Source organism: Heterocephalus glaber, unplaced genomic scaffold, assembly GCF_053883595.1.
Source record: "Heterocephalus glaber isolate CG9 unplaced genomic scaffold, H.glaber_assembly_v1.0 deba00001614, whole genome shotgun sequence".
In the NCBI taxonomy this organism is placed as follows: domain Eukaryota; kingdom Metazoa; phylum Chordata; class Mammalia; order Rodentia; family Bathyergidae; genus Heterocephalus; species Heterocephalus glaber.
In genome coordinates, this window is record NW_028258385.1 from 299,331 (window position 1) to 307,960 (window position 8,630).

The window sequence follows — 8,630 nt, forward strand, 5'->3', positions numbered from 1 at the left end:
TAAAGGTGAGCAATTTTCCAGAGTCATGTTTTGAAAAATGACTTCCACGATTTGCACAACTTAAATAAAAAAATTCAAGTAAAAACTTGATTTTGTGGCTCTATAAACCCTCACTAACACAGCATTTCCCACCTCTCAAAGGCAGCATCTAAACCCTCCTGCAAGTCAACATGAAAACAAGTGACCTGGCAGCCAGCTCCTCCCAAAATCAGGATTATCACTGTGGCCTATTATATTCCTCACATGAAAACAGCAGTATTCCCGCCTGTAACATTTTTCTATTTGTGGGCAGTACATTACTAATAAAATTTTATCTGAAATTTAAATATAAAAGAATCATAATTTACTAGTAAATTTTGAAAGAGTACTCTTAAGTTACTGATTTCCATTTCAAAAATAAATGTAATGCTTCTGCAAAAGTCAAGCTTTTAACTTCCAAAAAGTATGAAGCTGCTGATTAATCTTCAGAGCAAAAAACTGGTATGGTTTAAGCTAAAAGTAACTAGTTTCAGAGCAACTTTGATACTTGATATTTAACTATTCACTTAATTTTTAGACACTTTTTGTCATAAATGATCAGCTTAATTTGCTTGTTTTTTCCTGCTAAACCGAATCTCTTAAAATATGTTCAAATATATTTCAGTCATCTACTTCAAAGGAAAACATTTTTTTCAACTATTGACAAGACTTTATCAAAAACTAATCCCACTCAGTTTATAATCACAAACCCACATACCTAAAAGATAAGCTTTTAGACGAGAACAGTAACAGGTTTATTTTTCCAAGTACCCAGTGTTCAACAGGGTCAAATATTTTGGTTGGATTTTAAACAGTTTAGCCCTTCAAGTGACAAGGGTAAGAACACATGAAAAGAATCTCAATCTTCTTCAGGAGTATACAATCATCACAACTCAAAGAAGATTTAGGAATTGCCAGAAGACTTAAGAATGGCCAGCAGAAACCTTTTAACATCATAATAAGCACTAATCACAATAGCTATTTTAGGAAAACTTTGTTCATAGATTTTGAGATCTTCTAATAGACCAGAAATCTGGGGAATCCAACCAAAGAAAGACTTTTCTATACAAAATACATTAAAAATACTTGCTTATATTCTACACTTTTTAGATGTTTGTTTTACATAATGTCAAATTCTACATGCCTGAGGAACACAATTTATATACTGTCAACATCCATTTAAATTTAGAATTAGTAGAGGGCACTACGTTTTAAAAGTCAACATTCTGTGAAGTCGACATGTTTATAAAGAATCCATAGAAAGGAGTTCAGTTCATTCACCGTTGTTTAGTACAAAGCATTTGACAGAACATAAAACAATAAGGGGGCGGGGTACTGAGGATTGAAAATACACACACACACACACACACACACACACACACACACCTCTGAGGCAGGATATCTCACTAAATCTCTAAATTGCCCAAGCTGGGGGCTTGCAATCTTCCTGCCTCAGCCTCCCACAGGGTGGGGATTACAGGCGTAGACTACCACACTCGGCTCAAAAATGTTCTTAACTAGGTTTAACATGGTACACCTTTTTAATTAACATCAGGTTAAACATCATGGGGAGCGGCTATCCGTAATATCAAAAAATAAGCAACTTTCACTTAGAACAAATCCAAATTAAGTCAATTAGTTCACCATACCTGTAACACAGACCCTTCATCATTTGCCAATGATTTTCTTTTAGACTCTCCTGTCTCAGCATTCCCCACTCCCACTTGCTGCTCCCCAAGCTCACCCTTGTCTCACACGCCTCCGTGCCTGGGTACAGCGACTCCCTAGGCTGGAACACCCTCCCATTCCTCCCCCGAGGTCACTGAGCCGTCCTTTCCAACACCTCAAGAAAATGCACAGCACAAACGCCTCGAAGCGGAAGGCTCCCCGCAAGGCCGGCAGTGCCAGGTCTGGGCCAAAGGAGTGAGCGGCCGGTCGCCCCCGCACAGTCTACTTGCCCGGTGCTCCGGGCCCTGGGAGCGCAGCCCCCGCCCAGCGTTCCCCAGGCCTGAGGGAACAACGAGTGCACCTCGCTTCAGGGCCCGAGCCGCACAAAGACCGCCTGGATTTCGTCGGAGCACCAGAGGCCGGGCGAGCGACCCCCGGGCCCGAAGGTTGATGCTCAGCACAAAACCCCCAACCCCTCCGCGGTGACCTACAGCTCTGCAGCCCGAGGGGCCCGGGCCACTCCCCCTTCCCCGACTCCAGTCTCCTCCCCGCGTCGCCTAGCAAGGCCCGAGAGGCCGCGCCGCCCAGCCCGGCTCCGACCCGCCGCAGGACGGCCGCGGGTGACCACGCAGACGCAGGCCGGCGGCGCAGTCCGCGACCGCACACGGGGAACGCTCGCTGCAGGTCTTGCAAGACGGGAACCCACCGAGCCCGCCGTTGGCAAGGGCCCGCCGGCGCGACGCCCCCGCCCGGCCCCATCCAGCTCCGGAGCCCACCTGTGAGTGCCAGGCCGTCCGGTCCCAGTGGCGGTGGCGGCGGCGGCGTAGCGCTCACTGCTCCCGCAGCGCTGAGGGAGCGGGAGGCGGTCACAGGCGGCGCGTCCCCAGCCCAGGGGACGGGACCCCGAGAGGGTCCCGCATCATCGCCCTCGTGCTGCGCGCCTCAGGGCACGCGCCCCAAGCCCTGGCCAGCTGGCCCTCTGGGCACCTGGGGAAAGCGGTAGGGAAGCCTTCCCGCCTCACGCTAGCTGCGCTCCAACTCCCGCCATCTAAGATGGCGACCCCAGCGTCCGCAAAGAAGACGCTCTCAGCGGCCCGCCAGCGAGCACTCCGCTCGGCGCTCCTCCTCCCGGCCTGCGGCGCCAGTTCTCCCTTTCTGAGCTAGCTCTCCCGGTGAGCAGTCTGCTCTCTGCAAGGTCGAGGATCTATCGCTCTGGCCTGCACTCGGGCACCGCCCCGGGGCGTGGCCTCGCCTGGTGGGCGTGGTCCCGCAGTGGAGGTGGTGGCCATTTCCGAGCCAGAAGACGGTGGGAGAGCTGCGGGATTGATTGGACGGGGCCTGCAGGAGACCACCTGACTCAAACGCCTGGCGGGGCGGCCTCAGTTTCCTAGTCTGCTCTAGGACGGGGGTGGGTCATCGCAAAAATCATCCAGTGAGAGAAACAATTCCGTTAGCAATATTGTCACGTTGCCCCCCTCACTTCCCACACACTCTCCCCGCCTTTCCTGCCACTTCCGCAACCGTTCTTGAGTCCTCTTCTACCTGACTTGCAACCTCCAGGGAAATGCTAGGGCTGAAAGTCAGGAGTAACCTTCTGTGGCCTGGGGCTGGGGCCACCTCCTGGGGCCGGAGAGGTGGACTATGACCCAGAGCCAGTCCCCTAAGGCCATAACGGAGCTGCGTTGGGGTCAGGCTGCAGGTTAGGTGACAGCCACAGGCTATGCCCTGAGGTCCTCTGCAGTTTGCAGGAAATCCTCAGGCAGTCAGTCTCCTGAAACAGAGTGCAAAATTATGGGCCCGGAGGGCACGTGCACACCTGTAATCTCGGCATTCGTGAGGCAGAGGCAGGAGGATCGCAGTGAGCTCGAGGCCGGCCTGGGCTACATAGCGAGACCCTATCTAAAAAAAAAAGTGCCCCCCTCACCTACCTTTCTAAAAAAGAAAAACTTAAAACAAGCAAGGGGGGCAACTTTGAGTTTTTAAAATTTTTTTATTGGTACATTTTAGATCTACATATTGATAACATGCATGGTGGGGAATTTGTACCTGTACATGATATATCTTTTCTTTTTTCTTTTTTCTTTTTTTTTGTGGTGTTTTGAGTCTTGCTTTGCAGTTCAGGCTGGCCCTAAACTCACTATGTAGCCCAGGCTAGCCTCGAACTCGCAGCAATCCTCCTGCCTCTCCCTCCTCCTGCCTCTTCCTCCTGAGTGCTGGGATTACAAGCATGGTCCACCAAGCCCCGCTACCTGTACATGGTTTATCTTGCTTCTTTTTTTTCCCATTCCCCTCCGCTCCCCTCAACCCCTCCTCCCCTCCTTACTTGTTTTTTGTTTGTTTGGGTTTTGGTTTTTTTTGGTACCGGGGATCGAACTCAGGATATTGCACTTTCCAGGCAGGCAGGGGAACCACTGAGCTAAATCCCCCGCCTTTCCCCTCCTTATTTACAAAAGCTTTGTTTCCATTTCTTCTTTCTATTCTTTTTTCTCTTGTCCCTTCCTTTGTTTCCCCTTCCCCCTCTCTTGTTCCCCTTCTCATTTGAACATTTTTTCCCTTTTCCAAATATTTATTATACATTTTGTTCCTTATTTACACTTTCAGTTTCTCATATTAGAAGGAGGGCAATTTAAGCTCCTTTACCAGATTAACAGAAATTGAAGGGCTAGAGATATACCATAGCTCAGTGGTAGTGTTGTGCTTATGCTTAGCGGGCCACATCCTGGATTAGATTCCCAGCACCAACACCAAGGATGGAGGAGGGGGAGGGGAAGAGAAGAGCGATCCAGCAAATTTGTACAGCCCTTTTCTTGGCCTTAAGTATGGTTTGCACATTTACAATTCTCTTTATTTTGTTTCTTGTTTGTTTTTTGGAGTTTGCTTTCTCTTAGTTCATTTTCTCCTTATGGGTCTGGACAACTGATTTTATCTTCTTCAGATGTCTTTTAGTAATATTAGCATCCCATAGACATTTCCTCTATCGGGAAAATCAATGTTTTCCTTCAGAAACAATTTCCAAAGTAATTTGGCTGTAGTATAACGGAAAAATCATTAACAGGTGGGTGTGCTGGCACAAGCCTGTAATCCCACCAGTTGGGAGGCTGAGGCAGAAGGATCACCATGCCAGGCTGGGCTACAATAGTTCAAGGCCAGCCTGGACTACATAGCAAGACGTCTCAAATAAATAATTTTCCCAAGTGCAAGGTCCTCAGTTCAATCCCTGGGACCCCCCCCCCCAAAAAATCACCTCAACCTTTTGCCTATGATCAAATGTAAAAAAAAAAAAACTTTTTAAAAAATAAATAGGTACTCAACTATAGTAAGTAGCTTATCTTCATTAAGAAAATACCAATATTGCCAGGCGTGGTGGCACATGCCTATAATCTCAGCACTCAAGAGGCTGAGGCAGGGGGATTGCCATGAGTTTGAGGCCAGCCTGTAATACATAGTGAGTTCAAGTCCAGCCTAAACCATATAAGGAGAGCCTGTCTCAAAAAAAGAAAACAAAAATACCAATATACTCAGGGTGGCATAGTGGCACACCTGTCATCCCTGCATTCTAGGAGGCTGAGGAAGGAGGATTGCAAGCTTGAGCCCAAGCTGGGCAACTTAAGGAGACTGTCTCAAAAAAATTTTTTTAAACTGGAGTGCTCAGTGCGATGGCCCTGGGTTCAATGTGGAGGAGGAGGACAATAAAGGGGAAGAAAACAGCAATATATTAAAAATGCAAATCCAAAACACAGATTAGCTTTGCCTTAAAGTCTCAAGGCAGAAGGGAAATGCCGTGTGCACTGTGCTTACTCTGTTCTGTATTGTCCTCCCTGTGGTTCCTTCCGGCTATGACGACCCCCTCTTCCCCGCTCAGAGCTTAGCGAGGGTGCTGGAGCCCCGCAGCCGCAGCCCGAGTGTGCTCTGTGGCAGCCGCGGGGAGGGGACAGCCCGGTGGCAGTGGAACACACTAGGATCAAAGCCAGCTCTCCTTTACAAGCAGGCTGGCCTTGACAGGGGCCTGGGTTCACAGGGTTTTGGCTCCTTATCTGCGCTCGCTGAGTTATGAGGGAATTAAATGAGATAAGAGCCGAAGAGAACCTGGCGTCTATGACTCGCGCTGCTCTCCCCAGCCCTGTCTGGCGGCTTCCCCTGCTTCAGGCGATTCCTGGAGGTGGATCAGAGACAGAACACTGCACTGCGCCACAACGGTACTAACGTCACTGCCACCACAGCGTGGCCGACGCCGGCTCCAGTACTGTCTCCCGCACCAAATGACGCAGGTTCCCCGTTGGTCTTTAGAAAAAGAAAAGCGCCTTATCACTGTCCTACCTGTGCCTGTTGGACTGACCATGTCGAGAATTTCCCACGTGGTGTTTCCTGTTTTCTGTCATCTCTCCCTGACCTTTACCCGGGGCCCTGGTGTTTCCCTTATCAATATGTGAGTTACTTTCTGTGATAACAGAGTTAACTTCTGTATTATCTATATTTGCAGCAAATATTTATTCCTATTTTTAGTAATTTTGTTCTGACAGTTATGATGATGGTTTTGTTTTCAGTTTTGGGTTTTTTTGAGACAAGGTCTCACTACATAGCCCAGGCTGGCCTTAATCTCAAATCTCTTTATCAGATTTGCCTTTCCACCCTGGGCCAGGTCCCCCAGCTGCTCCTCTGCCTGGGAGATTTTCATACCTGTGAAAGGCAGCCAGCCCCACCTGGAAGATCTTTGGTGAGGCCAGATCCCCCGTGAGAGCACTGTGTGTTGCTGAGGACCATGAGATCAGGGAGTCACACAAGACTCCCCTGTACACTGAGAAGCTCCAACACATAGGGCTCCAGGCTCTGTGCTCTCTCTCTCTCTCTGGAAACTATTTGTTTTCTTCTGAGAGAGTCTTGATGTGTAGCCCAAGCTGGCCTTAAACTCATGGCAGTCCTCCTGCCTCAGCCTCCTAAATGCAGGTATTATAAGCATGCACCATTATGCCCACCTGTGATGACAATTTTGAAGAATTGCGTTTTTCTGGTGCTGAGGGTTGAATCAGGGCATTTCCTTGAACCCAGGGCCTTTACACTGAGCTATATCCCCAACCCTTTTTTTTAATTTTAAGACAGGGTCTTGCTAAGTCACTTAAGTTGCCCAGGCTGGGATGGAACTCAGTATCTTCCTGCCTCAGCCTCCCACGGTGCTAGGATTGCAGGTGTGCACAACCACCCACAGCTTTAAACTGTGTACGTCTTTCGTCTGTAATTTTCCCTATGACTTGAGCTTTGTCTCCTTACTATATCTTCTTTTCTTCAATCACTACCACTGACCTGCACTCCCAGCCCTATGTCTCTTGTTTTGAGTCCCCAAATTTCTAACGGCCCTGGATACAAACACATTAATTAGGGCCAAATTTCCCAATTAAATTGGAACCAAGCAGAACTGGACAAATAATGCCATGTTGAATTAAACTCTAGACACGTAGGAGACCCAAGAGTCTACTTTCCTAGCTAGAAAAAGGGGAGTCAGTTTAATCTCTACCTAGCCCATTACACCAAAAGTAAACCCAAATGATTTCAATATAAAGAATAAAACCATTTGGCTGGGGTTCAGTTCAGTGGCAGGTGTGTACTAAGTATGCATGCATGAGGCCCTGGGTTCCATCGCCAGCCCCGCAAAAACCGAATTATAAAAATCCTAGTGGGGGGCTGGAGATTTAGCTCAGTGGTTCCGCCGCCTGCCTTGCAAGCGCAAGGACCTGAGTTCGATCTCCGGTACCAAAAAAAAAAAAAAAAAAATCCTAGCGGGAAACATGGGCCAGTTAAAATTTTGTTCCAGCCCAAGGGAAACCCCCTTTTGTAACCATAACACATGCCAGAGCCATAAAAAAAAAAAACCCTGATAAATCCATCTATATAAAAGTCAACTTTCTGAATGGTAATAAATAAAGTCAAAGGTCAAATGGCAACTTTTCCAAAGAGCTGGCAGGATGGAGGAGGCGGAGCAAGGGCTGTAGTAACCTTTTGCAACCTTATGCACCTCGTCACAGTGTGTCCTACTAGGGCACGCTGATGTGGCTCCGCAAGGCCAGAATGCAGCACCGCCCATGGAGAAGCCAGACTTGGTGAAGACACACCTTCGGGACTTGATCACCCTGCCTGAGAAGGTGGGCGTCTGCAGCCAGGTGGAAATCGAGCCTGAGATGATCAGCCACTACCTGGGTGAGTTCTCCATCACCTCCAAGCCGTGCCGCAGGGGCTGGCCTGGCACAGGGCCTCCCACTCTTCCTGCTTCATCCTCCTCAAGTAGCCAGCCCCCAATAAAGGCACTGCTACCTGCCCCCAATAAAGGTCAAGTGGCAAACCAGGAAAAAAACACTCGTGATTCAATTCACAGATGAAGGATTGGTTTCTCTAATAGACAAAGAGCTCCAAAAATCAGTAAGAAGACAAATACTCTAGAAGGGGCTGTGGTGAGGCTTGGTGGTACAGGCCTGGAGCAGCACGGGCAAAGCCCTGGAGGCCATCACCAACAATAGCAAGGTCAAAGGACATGGACACAGAACTCACAAAAGAAACATACAAATGTCATACTTAAAAACTGGGCATGGTGGCACACACCTCATCACAGCACTCAGGAGGCAGGAGGATCACCAGCAATTTGAGGCCAGCTTGGACTACATAGCAAGACCTTGTCTCAACGCCCCCAAGAAAACCCCAAATACATATAGAAAAGGATAGCCATCTTCATAATTAAGGAAACCACACTGAGAAGCCATTTCTCCCTCACTGAGAATGTGTGCTAACTCCTTCCAAGCATTTTTGGTGCTAGGGATTGAACACTGGGCTGCAGTGAGCTTCACACCCAGCCCTTTTTATTTCTCATTTTGAGACTGGTTCCTGTCAAGTTGCCCATGCTGAGCCTGAATTGGCAATTCTCCTGCCTCAGCCTCCCAAATGCTGGGATACAGGTGTGC

The 8,630-nt window shown here is 48.4% G+C and overlaps 1 protein-coding gene across 6 annotated transcripts in view; it reads right to left on the reverse strand.

Annotated features, from left to right (window-relative positions):
* Window positions 1-2,895, reverse strand: part of Raf1 (Raf-1 proto-oncogene, serine/threonine kinase) — a 64,835-nt gene extending 61,940 nt beyond the window's left edge. The window contains exon 1 of one of the 6 annotated variants that reach the window (XR_002391146.2): window positions 2,463-2,879. The gene's annotated coding sequence lies outside the window, so the exon portion shown is untranslated. Of the gene's footprint in view, window positions 1-1,667; window positions 1,980-2,462 lie in introns of those variants that run through there. The other 5 variants (XR_015445655.1, XM_004870441.4, XM_004870444.4 and 2 more) reach the window with 5 other exon arrangements.
* Between the last annotated feature and the right edge of the window lie 5,735 nt (window positions 2,896-8,630).